Here is a 26,932-nt window from a genome sequence, read left to right as displayed (position 1 = left end):
CACCCTCACTATTAGGAGAAGATGGTAGCGCAGCAACAGGCAGTAAAGCAGACAACTGGAAATCCCTATTATCACTGAGGAAACTACAAATTAAGACAGCTCTGCACGGGCTGATGATGACAGAATACCTGAGGGCTAATGTAGCACCCAATGGTCTCTTAGTTACCATATCTCCAAGGATTTTTCTAGAAGACCTGACATTCCGCACGGAATGGTCACAAATTGCATGGAAGTGCACACGAGACTGGCTCGTGTTAATAATCAACACGGCAAAACGTCTCTCAGATGAACTCCTTATTCAAATTACCATAGCTGAGAACGGTCTAAAAACAGGTATCTCTATTTCTTCATTCAAGTTAAGATTAGCTGAAATTAATGATGAAATGAACGAACACAAAGACTTTCTAACCAAGCAGAAGATCACAAAATTCCAGAAAGACTTAAAAAGGTTCAATAAAGAGAAGGTGTACCCTTATACGAAAGAAGATTATGTTTTTCAAAACTACGACACAACTTCTGATGAAGGAAGTAGCACCAGATCTAGCAGAACAGGATCATTTGGAAGTGATTCGAGTTATGAAGGACAACGGTACACACAATACGCCAGAGGGACACCGCAATCAACACGCCCTCCCTTGTTCCAGAATCCTCCACCACCACCTCAATTTTCTCATCCATCTTTCCAACCACCAGGCTACCCGGGACAATGGATGGGACCTCCACCTATGTGGCACGTACCTCCAAACCATCATCTTCTGCCGACCCATTTCCAACAATTCCCGAACCCACCTTTTCACAACAGAGGGAGGGGCAAAGGAAGAGGCAGAAGAAGAGGAAATTACAAGAAGGTACAATGGCAAGACCAGGAACCAATGACGCTACGGAGCCAGACGAGAGGCCAGAGACCTTAGTGGTGAACCTTTCATCTAGACTACTCACAGACAGAGAAACCACGCTACTGGAAAAGGGGTTGGTATTTGTCCCCACACCCAAAGAAGACCCCTTCAGGTTACATCAAGAACTTCATCAGTTCTTCCGAAAAGTCAGACTGAAGGCTTTTTTTCAAGGAAAACCGGACAACCCCCCCACTGAGACGGGTCTGAAGAAACCTTCAAAATTTACCCCTACAACAGCTATGACACCTCATGAGGTCCTTACCTACGAACAAGCGGTCCTCAAAGAAGTAGGAGCTTTAAAACAGAAGCGACCTTATGACAATCTATCCAAAGAAGAAAGAACCATCCTCCGAACCATCACCGAAGATCGGGATATTATAATTAAACCAGCTGACAAGGGAGGTGCAATTGTCATTCAAGACCAGGATACTTATGACAGAGAATGCACCCGCCAACTGGTCAACACCACATATTATGAAGTGATCATGGAAGATCCCACCAAGCGCCTTCTGACCCGGATTAAGAGCATGGTCAGCGAGGCATCCGCTGAAGGTTGGATCTCACAACAGGAAGCCAATTTTCTTACGACAGAAGACCCTCGGACCCCGTATTTTTATACACTTCCCAAGATCCACAAGGGGGTCACCCCCCCTCCCGGGCGTCCGATTGTCTCTGGCATCAACTCTGTTCTAGAACCACTAAGCAAATTCTGCGATTTTTATCTACGCCCCTTAGTGAGTCAGACTCCCACCTATCTGAGGGACACCACAGAGGTTCTCAATCTCATTGAACTCTTTCCAGATGCAGATAAAATAGACTTCCTAGTGACCATGGACGTGGAAGCCCTCTATACGAACATACCGCAGGACGCCACTTTGGAAGTACTAGAGGACACCCTCCAGAACATCAAACCTTGGCCCTTCATGACTCCCATTCCATTTATCTGCGACTGTGCTTCCCTTGCTCTAAAAGAAAATTTCTTTGCCTTTAAATCACAACTATTCCATCAAATACAAGGCACGAGCATGGGAAGCACATTCGCGCCGAGTCTGGCATGCCTTTACATGGCCCATTTTGAAGAACGACACATTTTAGGAGATAACAACCCCTTTAAGGAACACATTCTTCTATGGCGTCGTTACATAGACGATGTCATTTTATTTTGGCGAGGGAATGAAGAACAATGCATGGAAGTCTGCAATTGGGTCAACACTCTCAACCCTTATTTAAAATTCACAAGCACAAGATCACGTCACAAGATCCCCTTTTTGGACCTCCTTATCTCATTGGAGAATGGTTGCCTTCACACAACTAATTACAAGAAGCCGACAGACAAGAACAACCTTCTGATCTATGACAGCCACCACCCTAGGGCACTCAGAAACAACCTTCCAGTTGGCCAATTCTTACGTCTTCGGAGGAATTGTGACACTATCAAGGAATTTGAGATACAGTCTGATCTTCTCAGAAACAATCTGGCTAAACGACATTACCCGAGAAATATTATTCGTCAAGCTCAAAAGAGAGCCAGAAACAGCCCCAGGGCATCTCTCCTCGAGATAAAAGAGAAATCTGGAGTAGACACCATGACTTGTGTCACTACATTCACTCCCAGCTCCAACAGTGTACAGAAGGCGATCAAGAAACATTGGCCAATATTGAATTCAGGTTCATTTGACCCTGGCCCACCACCTCTGTTTGCATTTAGACGTACGCAGAATTTAAGAGACTACCTGGTACACACTAGGCCAAGACTACAAACCACACATCAATCCACACTTTGGTCTTTACCACCTGTAGTAGGCCATTACCCGTGCAGCTCCTGCTCTACATGTGCAGAGGCCACGATTTCAAAAGAAATCGACTTGGGCCTCACGACACCTTGGCGCCAAACCAGACACATGAATTGTAACACGACCAACTGTGTCTACACTATAGTCTGCCCATGCAACATGAGATACGTGGGTATGACCACAAGAGCAGTCAAGACTCGTATGGGGGAGCACAAAAGCACCATAAGACGAGGGAAAACCAACACGAAATTATTGACACATTTCGCAGAACAAGGACACACAGCGAACAGTCTAAGATGGACCATCATTGTCTCCAACCCTCACTGGACAAAACGCACTCTGTTCAGACAGGAACAACGATGGGTCCACAGATTGAGATGTGATACTAGGGGTTTGAATGACGAAATTCCTTGGGTTGAGTTAACATGACATCCCATTTCTAGCATTGAACTTATCTATGCTGATATTAATTAGACTAATGTAATATCATATCCCTACCCGAGATCTCCCTCTAATTCCATCCTGCGCATCAAACATGACATACACTCTGATGCATGGATTAACTAGAAAAATGATGAGATACTCGTTATAATACGAACATAAAGGTCAAAAGCATTGTATGAACGCGATATATTCACGCCATTCCCTGGCGCCGACCTACCACCATGACTTCATAGTACACTCCCCCCAGGGACATCACTTTCTTTCATGAGACTCTTCTCGACATTTTTTTATGTCTCAAAACTTTATTGATGTCTCTCAATGAATGTAAGCCTGTATCTTTACGAATGCGTTGACATTTCGTACCGCGTCGTACACACCCCGGTCACCATAACAACGGATTGTTCAGAGCCACTACGTCATTTTCTGGCACTAAGCAACTCCCCCGATTTCCAGGGCAAGAACTCGCACCACGCTAACACGTCCACCAATAGCGTCATATGATTTCCAAAATCACCATGACTACATATGACGCTACGTCATGATGTCATTGTCCGGCGCCCCGGGACCGCCCCAACCCGGAACTCAGCACTAATGAAGGAACATACTTAATAAGCACGTTCTCACATCGTCCCTCATCCATTCCAGCGCTGTACGGAGGAGGGGTAGGTTACCACATCCTTGGCGAAAGAGCACCCGTGAGTATCCACTTATAACGAAGAGGTGAGCTCATGCGCTGTGAGTCTTTCGACATTTTACCAGAAACCAACATTCATGGTATACCTTTCTGTTTCCCTTGACCAGTCTCTCTTTCTGCCTACTCTGCGTTGCTGATGGAGCCCATTCCCTATACTTTAAGGGTAGGCTTTATCATGTAGTTCCGTTTTTTGTAAGATTTTCACGAGTAATAGTGTTTCATTATCACGCTATGACCGGTGTTAGTCTCTTTTTCACAGGTTGTCAGATAACTTTTTGATGGCACTCGAGTATTGTAAATTGACAAAACATTACTCGCACCCTACTATAGCGGTATACTGCACGATGTTGGATATTTTTCTAACACAAGTCGTTTGTACCTGCATGTAATCATTAGAAGCATGGTTTGAGATCATACTCCTTGTGCTGGGTTACATTGTAATCACAACAGACTATGTTTAATGATTACCAGAAGCTATGTTTTACCTTTATTGTTTTCCCTCTCCTCTATCCATGTGTGTGTCCTTTTTGTATTTCTACCCTACCAGGTTGGGTAAAGGTTATCCAAATAAGAAGGAGTACCTACCAGCGGGAGGACGCTGTATTTCCCTATTATTAAGGTACCACAGGTTTACAACACAGCACCTTATTTGAAACCTGTTTTGTATATTCACAATTGTTTCACTCACTTTATAGTTTGGTCCTGACGAAGCGCATTGGGATCCCTTAAGGACCCACCCTGAAGCGCGAAACATGTTGACCATTTATTATTAGGACTTTCACTCACTATCCTGAGAGCAGCAGTTATCTTCACATCTGCCCTCTCTATTTCTTTTCCAAGAGGAGCTCCAGGATCACTATTTTTAATTTTTACTAGGTAGAGTTGTGAATAAAGGTCTTGTACTCTATCCAGTAATTTTTAACGCACCACCCACCTCCCTTTAGATAGGCCCACACACCCCCATGCACAACTGCGGCGTCTCCAAACAAAAGATCTCCGACAAAGAGCCCTCTTGCGGGGCCCGTGGGGGACTGCAGCGCCACCCCCACGAGGAGCAACGCCCTATGATGAAGCAGGACACTCGAAAGGGTGTGTGAGGGCACTATATTCAAAAGGAGAAATTCCCCACACTCTACCCGACCTGTCTACATCTTGAGAGCACACACAATCTCCTTAGTCGTGTCTTTAGGAACAGTTACCCTCTTAATACATATACCTAACTATAAGGTCCCTGTAACCTTTGTTTTTTCAGTGAGATTCTAAGGTTTTTTAAATTCTACTTCTAACTATAACATCCCTGCAACCTTTGGTTTTTTGAGTGTATATATATTACCTACTGGCGGTCGCCAGTAGGTAGTTATAGTTAGGACCACGTTTCCATAGGAAATCCGCAACATTCTATTTTGAATAACTTTGGCGCCGGTCGACGAATCCTTGCGAATTTCTCAAAATAGGTGGGGCGCTACGCTCCGCTCCTACCCTGAAAGTCTTGGGGGATTCGTCAAGCGGGGGCTGAGATAAAAGGGGGGTCCCAAAACGCGTTTTTCCCATGCATTTTTCCATAGGACCTTTAGACAGGGCTACAGCCCGAACGGCTGAACAGAATTACTAGAAATTTGGCAGAGAGGTAGTCCTCAGGTCAAGGAAGTGCCTTTTGTAGGTTTGGTGTAAATCTGTTCAGTAGATTCTGAGAAAATAGCCTTTAAATCAATATATATATCTGAGCCAGCTTACGGTACGCTTACGGTACGCTTACCGTACGCGTACGGTGGCGTGCGCGAGCGCGATTCTGATTGGCTCTTAGATCTAAGTAAACATTCGAATCGGCCGAAACCAGGAAGCGGCGGCCGCCATTTCGTGTGTTTCACTCAGAAAAAAAAGAGTGATAACAAGAAAAGGGGGCAAGGAGGAGAGTTACAGACCCCCTTACATTTGTGAGGGGGTCAAAGAAGGACAGAAAAGTACAAAGAAAACATTTATTGATTTTAAAAAAAATCACGGGGTACGCGTACGGTAAGCGTACGGTAACAAAAAAAATAAATAAAAGAAATGAAATGCAGATTTAAGAGTTTAGATATTAGGGGGCTCTAAAAAGAGCCGTTGTGTTTATGAAGTTATTTTTTAGTGGTACCTACAAGTAAGTACCGATGCAGAGTCTAAGGTTCAAGAGGAAGACTCTGTTCCCTTCATCATTGAAGTGCACACCATCTCCTCTATAAATGTCTTGCATGTCGTAACGCAAGTTGTTGTGGTAAATGGAACCCATACCATAGTCACGGAGGAAAGCAGAAACAGATTTGTTGACGTGCTTTCTTGCTTTGTCAATCTGCGGACAGAAATGATTGGACCAGTTCCATTTTTGCCTTTGGCATATGTTGGAAAACACAAAGGCAGTTTTAGGGAAAAGTGAAAACAGTTGTGCAAAGGTGTCCTACATAAGCATTTCCAGACCTACCCCAGTCAAAGTGCCTAGGTCATTGCCACCACAGTGCACTATTATGAGGTCAGGGTGTTGGATTTGCATGAAGGATTTCACCAATGGCATCAATTGGTGCCACTTTAACCCTCTCTGACCAATCCATTTAATGTCTACATTTGGCAAAGCAAGGTCTCTCACCATACCTGTTTTCTCTGCAAACTTTTCACTCCAGAAGACATAGCTGTGTCCTACAATCCACACTGTGAACATCTTCAAAGGAGATCTGGATACACTCAGGAGGTGTAATTCAGTAGAATGGTAAAAAGAAATGAAAGACAGTTTGGAAATGGAGGCATACATATTTTTTTATTAAAAAAAAGAACTGATTGGCTGTTTCATACCATTCTACACTAAAAACTAGGCTGTATGTGTAAATTTATAGAAGCATGTTTTGTATTGGTACAGAAAAATGTGTTACCAAAGAACAGTACTATGGATTTGCTGTTAGGTTTGAAAAGTCAAGCACTCTTGCTCTGTGGAATTGAAACATTGTTTGGCGAACTTCTGACCTAACTCCACACAGCAGTGTTCCATGACCTGTTGCTATGGTAGCAGGCAGAAGTCAAGTTGGGGGAAGGGTACTTTTGGGAAAGGGTTGGTTTTCAACCAATAGAAATGTGTGATTACATTTGAAAAAAAGGGGGAAGCACTGAGATTTGAAACTTACATGTATATGTGTGGAAAAATAGAGGGAAACTTTGCCATTATCTGGTTCTGCTGAGAGGAGAGAGGTGTAGAGAACAGAGATCCTGGCTCTGATAATCTGCTGTTTGAGTGCCACATTTCTTTCACAACTAACTAATTTTAAAGGTGAGTTTAGAGTTCGAGAGGAGATGTATATGGTAAATTAAGAAATGAATAATAGAAATGTAATTCTTTTTGTTGAAGTTGTGTTTATTATTTTCTGTTTTGGGAGAAATTTAAATGTGAGGAACATGTAAAATAATATGGACTATGTTTTCACGATAAATTAAGGTGTATTGGTATAAAAAAAGAATAGTTTAAGGGTTTGAGGTTGGACTCAGTAATGCAAATACATTCAGCATCACTAAGGCTGGTTGCCCTTGCTGGAATGTAGGCAGTCACCCAGGTTACACATGTTGGGAAATATAGGCAGAGATTTATTGTGTACAACTCTGGTAATTTTATATTTGCATTAGTAGGAAAAAGGGGGAGCGATTTTTTGGTGCAGAAGCAGACTCTTAGCACACACCCAGCTGCTTTCCATGTAGAATCATGCACAGTATTTACAAGCGAGTGGGGTTTGAGGTTTCAGTCTGTAATGCAAATACATTCAGCATCACTAAGGCTGGTTGCCCTTGCTGGTATGTAGGCAGTCACCCAGGATACACATGGTGGTGGTCTGAAAAAGCAGTCTGGACATGGGCTTTTTAAAAAATCTGAAAAGTGGATTCATAATGTGTCAGTCTGTAAAAGTGATTATCACTTGCCAAAAAAAAGAGCAGTAAGTGTGCTTTCAAATTGGCAAAGAAATTTCGTTTTGTGACTAATGTGAAAACATGACTCTGTGTGCAAACAGGAATTACAGGCAGAGATTTATTGCGTTTTGCTCTGGTGATTTCACAGTTGCATTAGTAGGAAAAAGGGGGAGCCATTTTTTGGTGCAGAAGCAGACTCTTAGCACACACCCAGCTGCTTTCCATGTATAATCATGCACAGTATTTACAAGCGAGTGGGGTTTGAGGTTTCAGTCTGTAATGCAAATACATTCAGCATCACTAAGGCTGGTTGCCCTTGCTGGTATGTAGGCAGTCACCCAGGATACACATGGTGGTGGTCTGAAAAAGCAGTCTGGACATGGGCTTTTTAAAAAATCTGAAAAGTGGATTCATAATGTGTCAGTCTGTAAAAGTGATTATCACTTGCCAAAAAAAAAGAGCAGTAAGTGTGCTTTCAAATTGGCAAAGAAATTTCGTTTTGTGACTAATGTGAAAACATGACTCTGTGTGCATATAGGAATTACAGGCAGAGATTTATTGCGTTTTGCTCTGGTGATTTCACAGTTGCATTAGTAGGAAAAAGGGGGAGCCATTTTTTGGTGCAGAAGCAGACTCTTAGCACACACCCAGCTGCTTTCCATGTATAATCATGCACAGTATTTACAAGCGAGTGGGGTTTGAGGTTTCAGTCTGTAATGCAAATACATTCAGCATCACTAAGGCTGGTTGCCCTTGCTGGTATGTAGGCAGTCACCCAGGTTACACATGGTGGTGGTCTGAAAAAGCAGTCTGGACATGGGCTTTTAAAAAAATCTGAAAAGTGGATTCATAATGTGTCAGTCTGTAAAAGTGATTATCACTTGCCAAAAAAAAAGAGCAGTAAGTGTGCTTTCAAATTGGCAAAGAAATTTCGTTTTGTGACTAATGTGAAAACATGACTCTGTGTGCATATAGGAATTACAGGCAGAGATTTATTGCGTTTTGCTCTGGTGATTTCACAGTTACATTAGTAGGAAAAAGGGGGAGCCATTTTTTGGTGCAGAAGCAGACTCTTAGCACACACCCAGCTGCTTTCCATGTATAATCATGCACAGTATTTACAAGCGAGTGGGGTTTGAGGTTTCAGTCTGTAATGCAAATACATTCAGCATCACTAAGGCTGGTTGCCCTTGCTGGTATGTAGGCAGTCACCCAGGTTACACATGGTGGTGGTCTGAAAAAGCAGTCTGGACATGGGCTTTTAAAAAAATCTGAAAAGTGGATTCATAATGTGTCAGTCTGTAAAAGTGATTATCACTTGCCAAAAAAAAAGAGCAGTAAGTGTGCTTTCAAATTGGCAAAGAAATTTCGTTTTGTGACTAATGTGAAAACATGACTCTGTGTGCATATAGGAATTACAGGCAGAGATTTATTGCGTTTTGCTCTGGTGATTTCACAGTTGCATTAGTAGGAAAAAGGGGGAGCCATTTTTTGGTGCAGAAGCAGACTCTTAGCACACACCCAGCTGCTTTCCATGTGGAATCATGCACAGTATTTACAAGCGAGTGGGGTTTGAGGTTTCAGTCTGTAATGCAAATACATTCAGCATCACTAAGGCTGGTTGCCCTTGCTGGTATGTAGGCAGTCACCCAGGTTACACATGGTGGTGGTCTGAAAAAGCAGTCTGGACATGGGCTTTTTAAAAAATCTGAAAAGTGGATTCATAATGTGTCAGTCTGTAAAAGTGATTATCACTTGCCAAAAAAAAAGAGCAGTAAGTGTGCTTTCAAATTGGCAAAGAAATTTCGTTTTGTGACTAATGTGAAAACATGACTCTGTGTGCAAATAGGAATTACAGGCAGAGATTTATTGCGTTTTGCTCTGGTGATTTCACAGTTGCATTAGTAGGAAAAAGGGGGAGCCATTTTTTGGTGCAGAAGCAGACTCTTAGCACACACCCAGCTGCTTTCCATGTGGAATCATGCACAGTATTTACAAGCGAGTGGGGTTTGAGGTTTCAGTCTGTAATGCAAATACATTCAGCATCACTAAGGCTGGTTGCCCTTGCTGGAGTGTAGGCAGTCACCCAGGTTACACATGGTGGTGGACTGAAAAAGCAGTCTGGACATAGGCTTTTTAAAAAATCTGAAAAGTGGATTCATAATGTGTCAGTCTGTAAAAGTGATTATCACTTGCCAAAAAAAAGAGGAGTAAGTGTGCTTTCAAATTGGGAAAGAAATTTCGTTTTGTTACTAATGTGAAAACATGACTCTGTGTGCAAATAGGAATAACAGGCAGAGATATATTGTGTACTACTCTGGTAATTTTACATTTGCATTAGTAGGAAAATGGGGGAGCCATTTTTTGGTGCAGAAGCAGACTCTTAGCACACACCCAACTGCTTACCATGTGGAATCATGCACAGTATTGACAAGTGAGTGGGGTTTGAGGTTTCAGTCAGTAATGCAAATACATTCAGCATCACTAAGGCTGATTGCCCTTGCTGGAGTGTAGGCAGTCACCCAGGTTACACATGGTGGTGGTCTGAAAAAGCAGTTTGGACATGTGCTTTTAAAAAAATCTGAAAAGTGGATTTATAATGTGTCAGTCTGTAAAAGTGATTATCACTTGCCAAAAAAAAGAGTAATAAGTGTGTTTTCAAATTGGCAAAGAAATTACGTTTTGTGACTATTGTGAAAAGAAATGTAGTAATATATTTAAATAAAATAAAGGATTTTTTTTTTAGTTTTTTTCAGGTATTGCTGAAGAGCAGTGAACAAAATTTAAGATGCCTACAAAATCCAGAGTTAAAAAAACCCACAAAAAAAACCTATATTTGAAGACAACTGGAGGACCAAAGTTAGTAGAAGATGCTCATGTTGGGAAAAAGAAAAAATCTTCTGGTAAGCAGACAAAACAATTTCTAAAAAACATATTCAAAAAAAGGAAAAATGTACAAAATGTCTGTACTGGAAAGAATGTTTTGAAAAGAAAAGGACAGGAAAAAATTGAGAATTTAGTTAATGCAAATATACCTTCTGCAACTGAAAAGATTTACATAAACAGAAAAACAGCGTTTAAAGAGATACGTAGAAAAATGTTTCAGAGAAGAGTTATGTCCAATTTGATAAAGGATGTGAAGAAATATAAGCAAAAGGCTAAGTTTTATAAGAGAAAAAAAGAAATTGAAGCCATTGCAGCAAAGGCATTAGAATTAAAAAGGAAACTATTCATTTTAATTTTGAATAGGATGCGTACATTAGACAAAATGGTTAATGTACTGAAATCACATAGCAAAAGGAAAAGAGTAGTGAACAGAACAAACTTTTGTAAAGTGTTTTTAGGAAAGTGGATGCATAGTTCAAGTAGTGAACCTTTTTTTAATGAAGAGAGCTATTTTCAAAGTAATAGTTTGCTGCATACAGTTGACACCAGAGGTCGTGCTTACGAAGTGAAAAATGGTTGCATAATGGAGAAGGAGATAATGGTTCCAAGAGATGAGGTACAAGTGATGGCGGATGAGGCTATGGGGAGACGTCCTAAAGCCCCAGTGTACACTTGGAATTGTAGTAGTATTTGCACTGTGCGTCAGGAATCTATTGACAAATTTTGTGAGTTTCTAAGAGAATATAGTAAAAAAAGTATAAAACAGAAGATTAAGGTGCTTCAAAGTCTGGATCCATGCAGAGTGAGAGAGAATACTGGTTTGCAGGGTCATTCTCTGGCTTGTCTATCTAGAAAAGTGTGTAATAGTGTTTTCCATCATTTTAGGATGCTGGCTGTTCATCATACTGAAATGAGAAAGTTTGTGAGACGGTTGTATTTTGCTAAAAGTCCAGCAATAAAGTTAGATGAATTGAATAGGGCTCTGTTCCGAGGAACGGTATCAGATGTAGAGAAGGTTGTTGATGAAATTCAGTTTTGTTACTTTGGTCCTGAACAAAACAGTACAGAGAAGGACACAGTAAATGAGGAAGAAGTGGAAGAGAATGTAGAACCCTCTGTAAGTAAGACATTTAATGATCACATAACAAAATTTGCAATAATCTCTAATGAAAGACCAAATTTTACTTGTATTTGTTGCCGCAGAACTCATTATAGAAAACAAACTAGGAATGTTGATCTCTACAGAAAGAGTGAAAATGAAGATAATTATAAGTGGAAGGATTTTGCCACATATATATTTCTTGAAAATTGTTTTGAATTGGGTGAAGATCACCGTATTTGTAAATACTGTTACAACAAGTTAGAGGAAAATAGAATGCCGACCAGAGCTGTACATAATAATTTAGAATTGGATGCTATTCCTGCTGAACTTTCTGAATTAAATACATATGAGTCTATACTCATTCAATGTGTTCATCCGTTCCAGACCATAGTACGTATGGAGCCCAAAACTGGTAAATTACCTCCTTCAGATTTACTGAGAGGTTTAAAAGGTAGAGTGGTGTATTTGCCCTTGGATTTGAAAAAAAATATGGAAACTATTGATGCGGATACTTTGGAAACTGAACCATTAATTATTCTGGTCAATGGTGTACCTACAAAGAATAAGAAGATTTGGCAGGAGCTGGTAGATGTGCGGAAAGTACAAAGAGCAAATTTGTATTTGAAAAAGAATAACAAATGGTATGAATCAATTTATATAGAAGAAGAAGAAGAAGAAGATTTACAAGAAGACACAGAAACACCAACTGGACAAATTGAAAAAGTGGACAAGTCAAAGGAAGAAGAAATTTATGAACATTTTAGCATACATCCTCTTCATTCAAAAGAAGTTATGGGAGACAATATTGATCTCTTTCAGATGAAGAAAGCAAAAGGAACTCCCGTGAGTGTATGGGAGGAGAGCTTGGAAGCTCGATGTTTTCCCCAGCTGTTTCCTAAAGGAAAAGGAGGACGATACGATGAACGTCCGGAACAGATTCCAGCTTCTGAGTATCGGACTACAAGACTATATGCTGAAGATCCCAGATTTCGACAAAGTATTCCTTATTTGTTCCATCTTTTATTTGAAAGTGATTTGTCTGCACTGTCTTATGCAGTAAATCACATTTTAAAAAGTGGAGTACATTTACAAAATGTGTCTGCTAAGGATTTTATGGAGAAAGTGCAGCACCGAGATGATCATTTGGAAACACAACTGATCAATCTGATGGCTTGTCAGCGTGGGACAAATGAATATTGGTACCGACGCCATGGTGAATTAAAATGCATGTTACGGAATTTAGGAACACCAACATGGTTCGTTACCCTAAGCTGTGCCGAGTACGCTTGGGATGATTTACTGGATTTTCTACGAGAGGCAAATTCAAACATTAAAAACATCGAATACAAGACAGCAGGAGAACTGTGCTCATTGGATCCGGTTAATGTTTGCAGATATTTCAATCATAGATTTGAGGCTATGATGTCCTTCATCTGCAATAAAAAAAATCCACCTCTAGGAGAAGTAGTGGATTTCTTTTGGAGAAAAGAGTACCAGGCAAGAGGTGCTCCTCATATTCATATGCTGTTGTGGATCAAGGATGCCCCAAAGTTTGGAACAGATACTGATGAAGCAGTGTTATCTTACATTGAAGAATATGCAACATGTGCTATACCAAAAAGCACAGAAGAGAAAAAGTTAAAGGAGCAAGTTTTACGTTTCCAAAGTCATCGGTGTGGAAAATACTGTCGACGGAAATACAAGAGCAAAGATAAATACTACACTAAATGTCGATTTGGATTTCCTAGACCTGTTCTTTCAAATGGAAGAGTAAACAGTTTTATGTCAGCTGTGAGACATACTATCACAAGAAAATCACCTAAGAATACCTACAACCTAAAAAGAAAAGAAGAATCAAAAAATATAAATGACTACAACCCAGTCATTTTATCCATGTGGAACGCTAACATGGATATACAGTATGTTGCTGACAATTCCATTGCTGTTGCTCGATATGTAACGTCTTACATTACGAAATCAGAAAAAACAGAATTGAAGGAAATGTGGGAAGAGATTTCTCACGAGAAGACTGTCAGTAAGAAGCTGTACAGTTTCAGTTTGAAGATGTTATCGCATCGAGAAATTGGATCCTACGAATGTTCAGATAGGTTATCTTCTGCAAGTCTCTACTCGAAATCAAGAAGAATAATTTGGGCAAGTTTAGGCCTTGCAGCAATGAGAAATCGGGTACTGAAATCTGTTGGAGAAATTGAATATTTGGCCGAGAATGACCCAGAAAGTACAGATATTTTGAAATCAAACATGTTGGACACATATTATCCCAAGAGAAGTCAACATCTGGAGAACATGTGTCTCTATGAAGTGCTGCAGAACTACATTTATTCACGGAAAGCCGCAGAAGACATCAACAATGGAAAATATAAAGTCATTGGTGAGGAAGGATGTTTGGTGAAGCAAACAAAAGGAAGTTTGATAAATCACAGGAAGCTGAGTTGCGACACTACTGACAAGAAGGAATTTTAATACTTGGCTCTTTTACAGTTGTTTAAACCATGGCGTACAGAGGATGAACTACTGGGAGAATTTCAAAGCTATGAAGATTCTTTTAATGCTTGCAAAGACAGCATACAATGCAGTACATTCTCAAGTTATCTGCAAATGTTAAATGAAGAAATTGAACAGGAAACTACAATTGCAGCAGAAATAGCTAGAGACAGTTCTCAGGACAGCCAAAGTTCAGGAACACTCAGTCAAGATCCCCTAGGACAACCAATCGTTGAAAATGAAGCATCAATAGCTATGAATGAAGTGGAAACGGCTATGAATCAAGCTCAAGAAGAATTTATAGACTTACAAAATTTGGAAAGACAACTGAATGAAGAGCAGCAACAAATTTATGAAGAGATCAGAAACAAAATTGATCACGGATTTCTACATGAAAAAAAAGAGTGCTCATGCACATCATTTCATCCAATCAGGATGTATGTAAGCGGACAAGCTGGAACTGGAAAAAGTTTCCCAATTAAAGTCATCAGAAGCTACCTACAGCAAAAAACGGATTTTACTTTGTTTTGTGTGGTTACTGCTCCAACTGGGTTAGCAGCATATAACATAAAAGGAATCACTTTACATCGTTTGCTAATGTTACCAGTGGAGCATGAGAACAAAATACAATACAACAAGCTAACTGGAGAAGCATCCTTGGAAGTTTCAAGAGTATTGAAGAAGATGCAAGTTCTCATTATTGATGAGGTGAGCATGGTTTCAAACTTAATGCTTGCCTTTGTGCATTTAAGAATGCAGCAAATTCTGAAGACAGACTATGACATGTTATTTGGTGGAAAACACGTCATAGTTTTTGGAGATCTTTTGCAACTTACTCCAGTTAAAGGACAACCAGTGTTTAATACTGTCACACATGAAGACACGAAGAAGTCATTGGGAAGCATCGGAAATACAAATATTTGGTCCTTCTTTGAGTACAAGGAACTTACTACTAATATGAGGCAAGCAAGCGATGAAGAATATGGAAGTATTCTGAAAGATATCAGAATTGGACTACTCACTGAAGTTGGCAAAAAAGCATTACAGAGTCGGCTGCTACATAATTTATTTCCAAAGGAAGAAATAGTTGCAGAGAAGATATACAAGAACATTGCAGAAAACAAAAGTGTCATCTGCTTAATGCCAACTCTACGTGAATGCTCAATATTCAATGAGGAGCTTTTGAAATTGGAAAAGGAAGAGATCAGGAAATTGGAAGCAGTGGACAAAATTGAGGATGGAAGAATTACTATCACATTAACAGGCACACTGAAAAATAAATTGGATTCACTAGAGAAGAAGATTTCCAAAACAGCTGGATTAGAAAAAAATCTATATGTTTGCATGAACTGTAGAGTATTTTTAAGGAGAAATTTGGATGTTGAAAAAGGTTTAGTTAATGGAGCTATGGGAAGAGTTGTGGGTTTTATTAATTATCAGAAAAAAGATGGAATTGAATGTTTAAAAATAAAATTTGATCAGATAGAAGAAGTTAAAGACATTTGTCGTTGTACAGTTCGTTTCATGCTTGTGAAAGACTTATATGTACGTAGGAAGCAGTTTCCGTTTTCGCTAGCATATGCTGTAACTATTCACAAGTCTCAAGGATTGACTGTAGATTGTGCATTTGTGAACATTGGTTCAACTGTGTTCAAAGAAGGTATGGCATATGTTGCTTTGTCACGAGTGAAAACATTATCAGGTTTATTCATGATAGACTTTGATGACTCAAAAGTTAGTGCTGATACAAATTGTGTAAAGGAGTATAATAGATTAAGAAGAAGCTATGCTCCTCATTTAGGTCAGTATCCTGTGTTGGAGAAACATGTAGTTTCTCGTAAAAGGAGAAATGAGAATATCTGTAATGAAGATGTAGAGAGGAGGAAAAAAAAGAGGAGTGATGTAATTGCAAGCAAAAAGAGTAAGGAAAAAGAAGAACAGGTTGTAGGATGTCATTTTGAAAATAGCTCTGGTGTCAACTGCTACGCTAATGTAGTGCTGAATGTTGCATTTTATCTGGAAAGTTTGCAAGAGCAGATAATAGTAAATCAGGGAAAAAGATTCTGTTCTGAGCTGAGTCTCCTTTTTGAAAAGCTGAGTATTGATAAAACTAAAATAGAAAGTGCTACTGAAATTAGAAAACTTTTAGATGTATGTTCAGGACGAACACAGTTTTCTCAAAATGAACAGCAAGATGCACACAAATTTTTGATGTTTTTTCTTCAGGTACTGGAAGAAGAAGAAGTTGCAATTGATAATTTATTTGGTCTCTCTTATAAATGGGAACATAGTTGTGAAAACTGTTATAATATATGTGGCTCTAATGTTGATAATGAAAGGTTTATTTTTTTGACATTGCCAGAGACTAAAACAGTCACTTTTGCTAAATTAGTTAAAGATGCTAATCATAGCATGCAATGCGGTGAGTGTCAATCTGACATGTTTTCAACATTAATTTTAAAGGAATACGGACAGTATGTAATTTTAATGATGCAACGATGTAGAGCTGATGGTTCAAAATTGGATACTTTAATAAAGAAGTTTACAGGACAGCAATTATCAATTTCAGGAAAAACTTTTGTAACTGTTGCAATAATTTTCCATGAAGGACCTACTGTTACTTCTGGACATTACACAGTTTATCTTAAATGTGAAAAAGGCTGGACACTGTGTAATGATTCCCAATTGGTTTTTAAGCAACGTTTGCCTTTTGATTTAGCAAATTCCTATCTAATCTTCCTGAAACCTAAATTTTAGAGAGACTTGGCAAGATCTGGACAAAACAATTTTACCATTTTATTGGATTACCATTGGAATTTAAAAAAAAAAAGATTTTTTAAATTATCATTTGGCCTAATGGAAAGATAACCTATTGTAATGTGGACTTTTTTAATTTTTAATGAAACTTTCGAAAACCAAAAATTTAGAGAAAATCGGTAACATCTGCACAATTTAAATTTTGGAATGTTATTGGAGTGCCATTGGAAATTTTTTCAAAAAAGATTTTTTAAATTACTATTTGGCCATGCGGAAAGGTAACCAATTCTATTGTGGACTTAATAAATTATTAATAAATCTTTCGGGAACCAATATGTTACAGAGAATCGGTGAGATCTGTACAAATTAAACTTTAGAATTTTATTGGATTACCATTGGAAATTTAATCAAAAAAGAATTTTAAAATTACTATTTGGCCTAAAGAAAATGGAACCAGATGTATTGTGGAGTTATTTGAGATATAATATTGTGATTATACTTCTGAAACAAAAATATCAGACGGTATTTTAAAGAAATAAGTATTGATATTAGATGATATTTTTTAGAATATTATGCATTTCTATATTGTTAAGTTTAAGTAAAAAGAGATTCTGGGCTTTTTTAATACAATCTTTGAGATTGTTATTTTTTTTTTTCCCGCTGTTAAATGATGAATGCAATTGCTTTCACAATTTATAGTGAAATGCAATATATTCTGAAAACAGCAAAAATAAGGCAAAAATATTTTTTGATAAATATGTAAATATGTGTACTGTATTATTAAATGTTTTAAAAAATATTAATACTTTTTTCTTTTTTTTCAGATTGATATAGAACATTTTCAAAACCTAGAACCATTTTTAAAGCAATTTTAAAAAAAAACAAATGAATAAATATTTTTTTGAGCGGGTATGGTAAGTCAATAGTATCATGGTTCCTTTTTTTCTACTTCTCTACAATCACATTTTCAGTTTTTAATTGTAGTCTCTCAAGGACCTTGTAATGTGATAATTGATTTTTAGTGTTTTTAAAAAAAAAAAAAAAAAATTACGCGTACCGTACGCGTACGGTAAAAAAAAAAAAGTTTTTAAAAAAATATATAAAAAATAGATGAAAGGTAAGGTTGGCTCTTAAAAGAGCCGTTGTGTTCATGCAGGGACAGAGGAAAGAAAGATTGGGAATATTAGACGGTACGACAAGTGTGCTGATCTATTTTACTATTCACTAGGGAAACACTGGTCTCCCTATAAGTAATTAGATCGTGACAATGGGCGCACCGTACTTCAACCCTCGCAAACCGAGGGTTAATTTCCAGAGGACCAGAAAAAGGAGATGCTCCCCCCACAGATGAAGGGCTCACCTGACCTGCAGAAGAAGGACTCAGCTCTGCAGATGATGGTCCAGGCTGAGCTGCTGTGGATGTGCTTGGTTGATTTACTGAAGGGTTACCTTCAGTAAGTCGAGCATGTGTCCTTCTGTGTACATCCTTAAGGTGTCTCATCATGGTGTGATTCCCAAAGGAATACTTCCTGTCAGGATTACCTCTTGAAAGTACACGCTTACACAGCTTGCAAGTCACTAAGGGTGCATTTACCTTTTGCTGGCCTTCTGGAAAAGTAAAATAATCCCATACGTAAGAGGTCTTTTGTTTCCTCGCTCTCTGCCTCAAGGTAGTGCTGCTAGCCTCACTCTCAGAAGGGCTCTGCTGTTCTGCCATCGTATCACAAAGACAACCCAGCTCCTTCTCCTAAGGGATCACAAGCAGAAATGAGGGGAATGGGTGTGGTGTAGGAGAGTTCTAGAACTGAAAGTAGTTTCAACCAATCAAAAGTTGTGTTTCATGATCACATGACCTACCGTACGCTTACGGTGCGCTTACGGTGCGCTTACGGCAAAAGTACGCATGCGCGTAAAAAAGCTTAACAGTCACTCCCCGACACTTCCGCGTAACGTGCGCGTGTAGCGTACACGCGTACGCGTCCCACGCGGAGGACGCGCGGCTACGCAAATTGCGTAACTATACGCAAACAGCGTAGATAAATTACGGACGTAGCGTAAACCGTACGCTTACCGTAAGCTTACGGTACGCGTACTAAAAAAAAAATTTTAAAAAAAGGAAAAAATGTATTGCTAATAAATTTTACATGTTTATTTTATAAAATATATTAAAAAAACATATTATAGAATTTTAAAAATGTAACCATAGTCTTTAAAAAAGGATAGAAAATTAAAATAAAAATATGTAAAAAAAAATAGAAGAAAAAAAAAAAATTAGCATTTAAAAAACCTTGCAAATTCACTGAAAAAACCATGGGTTTCACACACGTTATAGTTAGGAATTAGCATTTAAAAAACCTTGCAAATTCACTGAAAAAACCATGGGTTTCACACACGTTATAGTTAGGAATTAGCATTTAAAAAACCTTAGAAATTCAATGAAAAAACCAAAGGTTTCACACATGTTATAGTTAGCTGGACATTTCACTCGTAAAAAACCAATGAAATTCCCCCGTTATAGTTAGTTCAGCTAACTATAACTCGCGCGCCCGCAATGCACTACTGATGACGTCACATATTACATCACTCATGACATGGTCAGTGACATCACTCATGACATCACTGATGACATCTCAAATGACATCACTGATGACATCATCCTTGTGACAGAGTGGTAGACCTCCTCTCACCCTAATATAACCTTTGATACAAACATTCAAAAATAGACACTAAAATTTTCAAAACAATGGACATACCAATAACAGTTACAACAACCTATTCAGTAATTCTAAGATCCACATACACATCCACTCATCCACCAACAATCCTATACAGTCACTCATACATGTACTCACACATCATATGTACTCATACACCTAAACATCCTGTTACACAATCCCACTCATCCATAGAGTTACTCACACACATAGTCACTCATGCTAATAAAGAAACAAACATACATTTACTTGCATATACAGTTATACACACACCAGCACACTTACTTTAACAGAAACTTACACATACTTAGTCTTTTTAACAATCACTTATAGAAACACATACTTATTCATACAGGAACTCTTTCAATCTCTCACTCTCACATATACTCACTTAAATACACCAATAGTCACATATACTAGTTTAAAACATATGTAGTTACTCATAAAGACACTATTGAGACAGTCTATCACTCACTAACACACCCATGCACACACTCATCCACCCATACAGTCCTGCACACATGCTGACTTCAACACATACAAACAGTGAGTCACTCATCCATGCACCTATGCACTACGTAATACCCCCCACCGAACCATACAGACACTCAGACACTCAGACTGATACTAAAAAAAAACAACTAATAACCTATATAGACACCTATGTAGCTACTCACCAACCCATGCAGCCACTTATACACAAAGTGAGAGACTGATACAGATATTTACATATTTAAACATTACTCAGTAAGCCATGTATTCACTATGATACACTTAATCAGTCAGTTACACAATCAATTTTTCAAAAACAAATCATCCATTTAGACACTTATATACCCATTTATTCTTCCATCGACCTTGAGATATACATATATAAAACATATTTGATTTTCAGAAAAACACACATTCACTGGATGATGTCATCAGTGATGTCATCAGTGATGTCATTTGAGATGTCATGAGTGATGTCATGAGTGATGTCACTGACCATGTCATGAGTGATGTAATAATAAATGCTAATTCCTAACTATAACGTGCCTGAAACCTATGGTTTTTTCTGTGAATTATATATATATATATATATATATATATATATCTTATCTACTGGCGGTCGCCAGTAGATAGTTATAGTTAGGACCGTGTTTCCATAGGAAATCCGCAACATCCTATTTGGAATAACTATGGCGCCGGTTGACGAATCCTCGCAAAATTTTCAAAATAGGTGGGGCGCTCCGCTCCGCTCCTACCCTGAAAGTCTCGGGGTGATTCGTCAAGCGGGGGCCGAGAAAAAAGGGGGGTCCCAAAATGCGTTTTCCCCATGCATTTTCCCATAGGACCTGTTGACGCAGCTACAGCCCGAAGTGCTGAACGGAATTACACCAAATTTGGCAAAGAGGTAGTCCTCAGTTCAGACTCGTGCCTTTTGCTTAAATGGTGTCAATCTGTTCAGTAGTTCCTGAGAAAATCAAAAGTAAAATCATATATATATGTGGGCGGAGCCTAACCACACATCTCATCCTGAGATCTGATTGGCTGTCAGCACTTCATCCAAGAAGTGTTGGCAGCCATCTTGGGACCAATATACATGATAGCACCTCATTAAAAAGCATTGCAGTTAATAGAAGGTTTTAAGACTTTAGTTACATTATAAATCATTTGTTGATGGTACCATACTCATTTTAGGAATTGTGGTATGTTCTAAGGTGATTTCACCATGTGAAAAAGCCTTCTGCTGGGATATCATGATTGAGAGAAAAATATTTTCTCATGCTTTTCCCACAGAGGTTTGGAAGGTGATCTATAAGCTAAACTGAGAGCATATTTTCTGTAAATTCACATTATCTTTCTCAGTCATGTGAGAATGAAGTCTGACATTCTCAGTAAAACATGTACATCCAACAAGGGCAGAGACTGTCAATTGATTCCTTTGTGTTCTACTGCAGCTTCCCAGAGTGTTCCAAAGAACAACTAGAGCGCTAACAGTCCTACTTATGATAAACCTATGGCACACCTGAAGCCATCTTGCTTGGATTAAAGTGGTAACTCTTAAAACATTTAATTTAAAAAGGAACAAAATGAGGAGGTTCATTCTGCCATAGAAATTATGATTAGTGCTGCAGAAACATAAATTAGGGCACATTTTGAGTGACTTCTCAAATCCTCTTCTATTTCATTAAAACATTCTGACATGCAGACTGAAACATGCACTTTCAATACCAGCAGCAGTTTTCCCTGGTGAGCAGTAGCTTTACTACAGTGATCTAATGAGCAAAAAGAGTGCTAACATTCTGAATTTATGGCAAATGTGTGACACATCTGAATGCCTTCTTGATGCAATCAAAGTAAAAAACTGAAAGTATTTCCTACTGAGGAGACTGCAGTAAATGAGGAAATTAGGAAACTTCATAACAAATAAGTCTCCCAAAATGGCCACCAGAGACAAAAAAGCCCAAATGTAGCCCAAATATCACCCAGATGTAGCCCAAGTATAGCCCAATAAGAGAATGTCCCAGTGTTCTTAAAAACAACTAGAGCGCTTACTGTCTTCATTATGACAAAAGTATGGCACCCCTGAAGCCATCTTGATTGGAATAAACTGGTAACACTTAAAACATTTAATTTAAAAAGGAACACAATGAGGGGGTTCATTTTGCCATAGAAATTATGATTAATGCTGAAGAAAGAAAATGAGGGCACATTTTGAGTGACTTCTCAAATCCTCTTCTATTTCATTAAAAAATTCTGACATGCAGACTGAAACATGCACTTTTAATACCAGGAGCAGACTTCCATGGTGAACAGTTGTTTTACTACAGTGATCTAATGAGCAACTAGAGTGCTAACATTCAGAATTTATGGCAAATGTGTGACATATCTGAATACCTTCATGATGGAATCAAAGTAAAAAACTGAAAGCATTTCCTACTGAGGAGACTGCAGTACATGAGGAAATTAGGAAACTTCATAAAAAATAAATCTCCCAAAATGGCCACCGGAGACAAAAGAGCCCAAATGTAGCCCAAAATCACCCAGATGTAGCCCAAATATTGCCCAATGACAGAAGTGTGCAAAACACTTATTATTTTGTGTTTTTGCAGTGTTATATAGTGCAGACTTGTCAGGTATTGGAGTGCTTTACATGAGCATTGGTTACATCACACAAGAACAAATTCATTTTGGTTGTAGACATGGGGAGACTAAGTGATTTGACCAGAATCACAGAATGTCGAGCTGAAGCAGAAACTCCAACCTGGTCCCCAGTTGCAAAGTCTGCAGTTCTGGAAGTAACACCACATCCTCTCCCCTAAGTGCAACATTTAATCAAGTGGTCAACTGGATAAAAAAACATAAAGATAACAAATAATTTAAAAGTGCTTTGTCGCTATTTGAACACTCAGAAAATATGTCCTTATTTTAGTCTTTTAGAGCACTAACCATACTTTTGATGCCAATAAGACCCTCTCATATATGTAATTTCTAAAGGAAATGCTCTAGGTATTACAGTTTTGATTACATCAAGATGACGTCAGGCGTTCCACACTTTTGTAATAAATATAGAATGTTAGCAATCTAGTTGTTCATTAGGATACTGTTGAAAGGCAGAGGCCAGGGGCACGGACTCTGAAAATTGAATGCAGGTAGGAGGGTGCAAAGGCAACAATTTAACCACACTGAGCAGGCAGGAAGGGCCGTGGCAGCACAACAGACTATGGAGGGCAGTGGAAAGGGGGGCAGGGGCAACAAACCAACAATACAGGACTTGCAAGAGAGGCTGTGGCAATGTAATAGACCATTGTGGGCAGAAGGAAGAGGCAATGGTAGTACAACCATACATGCCAACAGATCCGATTCAGCCAGGAAACGTCCAATGTTTTTAAGCTCAAATGGGCTTTATTTGATCTGTCTCCTGTCTACAATCTCCTCTTTTTCAATGTAACTCAAAGGGGAAAATCAATACCCCAGTTTTTTTTCAAAATCTACCTCTTACCAAGTTCAAAATGTTCGCAAGTATGGTACATTGGATCATGGAAGGAAATGGGGTAGGGACATGGACTTGGATAACAGAGGACAGGAGGGACATGGAGAGGTGCACCAAACTGACCCTGCAGGCAGGCATCAGGGTTTGCCGCAGCACAATACACCACACAGGGCATGCGGGACGGGAGTGCAGCACAACAATCCATAGAAAGCAAGAGGGAGGGGACAGGACCATGCACATGGACAACAGAGAACAGAGGGGCAAGAGGCAATGGTAGCTAGCTGACCATAATGGACAGACAGGAGAGAAAGCTGCAGCATAACAGACCATAAAGGGCAGGAGGGACGGATCAGGGGCATTACAATGGAACAGACAAGCCAGGAGGGAGGGAGTAGGGGTCTGCACATGTAAACAGAGGGCTGGGGGCAAGGGGGCAGGGCAGGAGCAGCAAGATAGCCATGGAGGTCAGGCAGGATGGGCACTAGAAGCAAGACACACCATGAAGAGCAACAGTGAGACTGTGATGGCATACACACAGACCATGGAGGGAAGGTGGGAGGGGGTCAGGGGCAGCTAACTGACCACACAGGGAAGGTGGGAGGGGCCATGGCTGCACAGAAGACCATGCATGGCAAGTGGGAGGGTTAGTGGCAGCACAATGGCTATGATGGGCAAGAAGGAGGGTGCAGGGGCATGCACAAAGGACGATGGAGGATAGAAGGGAGGGTCAGGACCTGTGCACAGACAAGAAAGTTCAGGGGAAGGGGCCTCACAACAGACCGCATGGGGCGGGCAGGAGGAGCAGTTGCAGCACAACAGACCAGGGAGGGCAGAAGGGTGTGGCAGTACAATGGACCAGGTGGAAAGGAGGAAGAGGATAGGGGCATGGCATGTGGACAGGCAGGGTGGAGGTGGCAGGGACAGGTTACAGTCATCTGACAATGCTAGGCAGGTGGGAGGGGAGTGGCAGCTCAACAGAACACTCAGAGGAGATAGGAGTGGCAGGTCCATGGAACATGGTGGGCAAAAAGGATGGAGCAGGGGCATGCACAAAGACATCGGAGGGCAGGGGGAAGGAGAATAGGGGCAGCAAGCTAAGCACAGAGTTTAAGCAGGAGGTCAATGATGGGACATAGAATTGGGCAATGGAGGGCAGGAGGAGTGGACTGGTACATCATACTAAATTGAGGGCAGTGGCAGCACATCAGACCATGCATGGCAGGAGGGAGGAGGCTAGTCCATGGATTCACACAACAGAGGATAGGGAGGAGGGGGATGGGGCAGCAAGCTAACTGTTCAGAGAAGGCCGGTATTAGGAACTTTATTGTTTTTAAAACGTGTGTCTGTGCGAACTACTTAAAATATGAACAAGTATGCAGCATAATCTCACTTTTATTCAGGAAGAAGAGGACGTTTGTGACTGTGACTCCGGGCTCACTTGGCAGAAACACCCCCTGACCCTCCACCCCCTATCGCAAAATGTAATGCCCGTGAAAAGGGTAGGTGAACACAGTGTTATATAGAACATAGTCCTGAGAGCACGATTGAAAATGAAAACTAGATATAGTGTATGGTATAAACTATGCACCAAAAAGTGTGATATAAGATGAACCGGGCGTGAAATATAATATGCAATACATTGTGCGCAACGACAGATTCATTGGAGAGCACGAGATAGCACAGGCACTAGCGCGTGCTACGCGATATGCGCCTTGGAGTGTAATATACACAGGGCAGTGTTGTGTAACCTAACTAGTCTCTAAAGTTGTAATATAAAATATGTGCTGGGGAGTGTAACGTTGCATATGCACTGTGACTAAGATATGGATCCCAGATTGTAATATGTATGGCATAGCACTGTGCGTTATAACATAGGCATCGAGGAAGGCACGTTAGATGGGGCAATATAACCCGTGCGAAGACAAGTGTGGCATGACATATTCACGGGGTGGTGTTACAGTGCACAGGGGCTAGAGAGTGTCATAGCATATGCACTAGCTGGTGGAATACAACACAGAGGTGTGTGGCACTCGGCAGGCAATGGTGGGTGTAACACAGCATTGGGCTCTGCCAGGAGCGCGCTGTGACTCTCAAGTGATGTTCGTCCCCTTTCCAGAGAGTAAAATAAAAAGTATTACACATCCGGCAGTGGATGTGTGTTTTATTAACCGTGAGGGGGGTTTCTTGCATAGTTTTGGTCGAATTTTTGTCGAATCCCCTTCGAATGGCTTGGAGTGCATGTGTATTAAATGTGCCCGTCAATAGCTACCCATGTTTGTATAAATAAACGACAAGGGTGTCTACTGGGATTAGGCATGGTAGGGCATCAGACATGTCAGAGCTTCACTAGTGGTGTAAATACATTCCACGTGGATTAATTGTATGCATAGTCGCCTTTTAATGAATATCACGCAAATCGTCATGGTGATAGGTACGTACGGTTTGTCCAGCATGTCCTAGGTGTGTCTATAAATATATATTTTTTAAAAATAATAAAAAACAGTGGCCGGCCCTGGGGATTGGGGTCAAAAAAATATAATTAGGAGACAGGCCCTGGGGGATGGGGTCATCAGGGCCAATAAATTAGAATAAGAAGGGGAACCACACAGCCCCCTTCTTAAAAAATTAAAATAAATAAAAGACTGCCATCGTGCCGGAGGCCACGCCGCCTCCTTGCAGCACTCTGCAAACGCGCCCCCTGGTGAGTTGTAAGTTGGGGAATTAATTCCTCTTCAATACTGAGGGTCCCTGAGGGCCAACTAGCCCAACAGGCATCTCCAGTATGCGCCAGGGAGCTGCGCTGCAGACAGGTGTTCTGAGGCCAAGCCCCTTTTTACACCTCTCTGCAACGCAGCTCTGTGGCGCTTACTGGAGGTACCTAGTGGTCTAGTTTGACCCTAGGGACCCTTAGGATTCAAGGGGACTTAATCTCTCAACTTAGAACAGCCACAGGGCGCGTTTACACAGTGGTGAAGGGAGGGGACGGGGCCTGAGGTGACGTGTGCAAACACGCACTATGGCACGTTTTAAATTGGGGATATAATTTCCCTTCAATACTGAGGGCCCCTGGGGGCTAACTAGCCCACCAAGTACTTCCAGTAAGCGCCACTGAGCTGCATTGCAGAGAGGTGGTCCAGGCCGTGCCACTTTTTACACCTCTCTGCAATGCAGCTCTGTGGCACTTACTGGAGGTACCTAGTGGGCTAGTTGGACCCTAGGGATTCAAATGAACTTAATCTCCCAA

The sequence above is a fragment of the Triturus cristatus genome, chromosome 1_1 (genome assembly GCF_964204655.1).
Source record: "Triturus cristatus chromosome 1_1, aTriCri1.1, whole genome shotgun sequence".
NCBI classification, from domain to species: domain Eukaryota; kingdom Metazoa; phylum Chordata; class Amphibia; order Caudata; family Salamandridae; genus Triturus; species Triturus cristatus.
The sequence above is the reverse complement of the archived record's forward strand: the minus strand, read 5'-3'. Positions refer to the sequence as shown.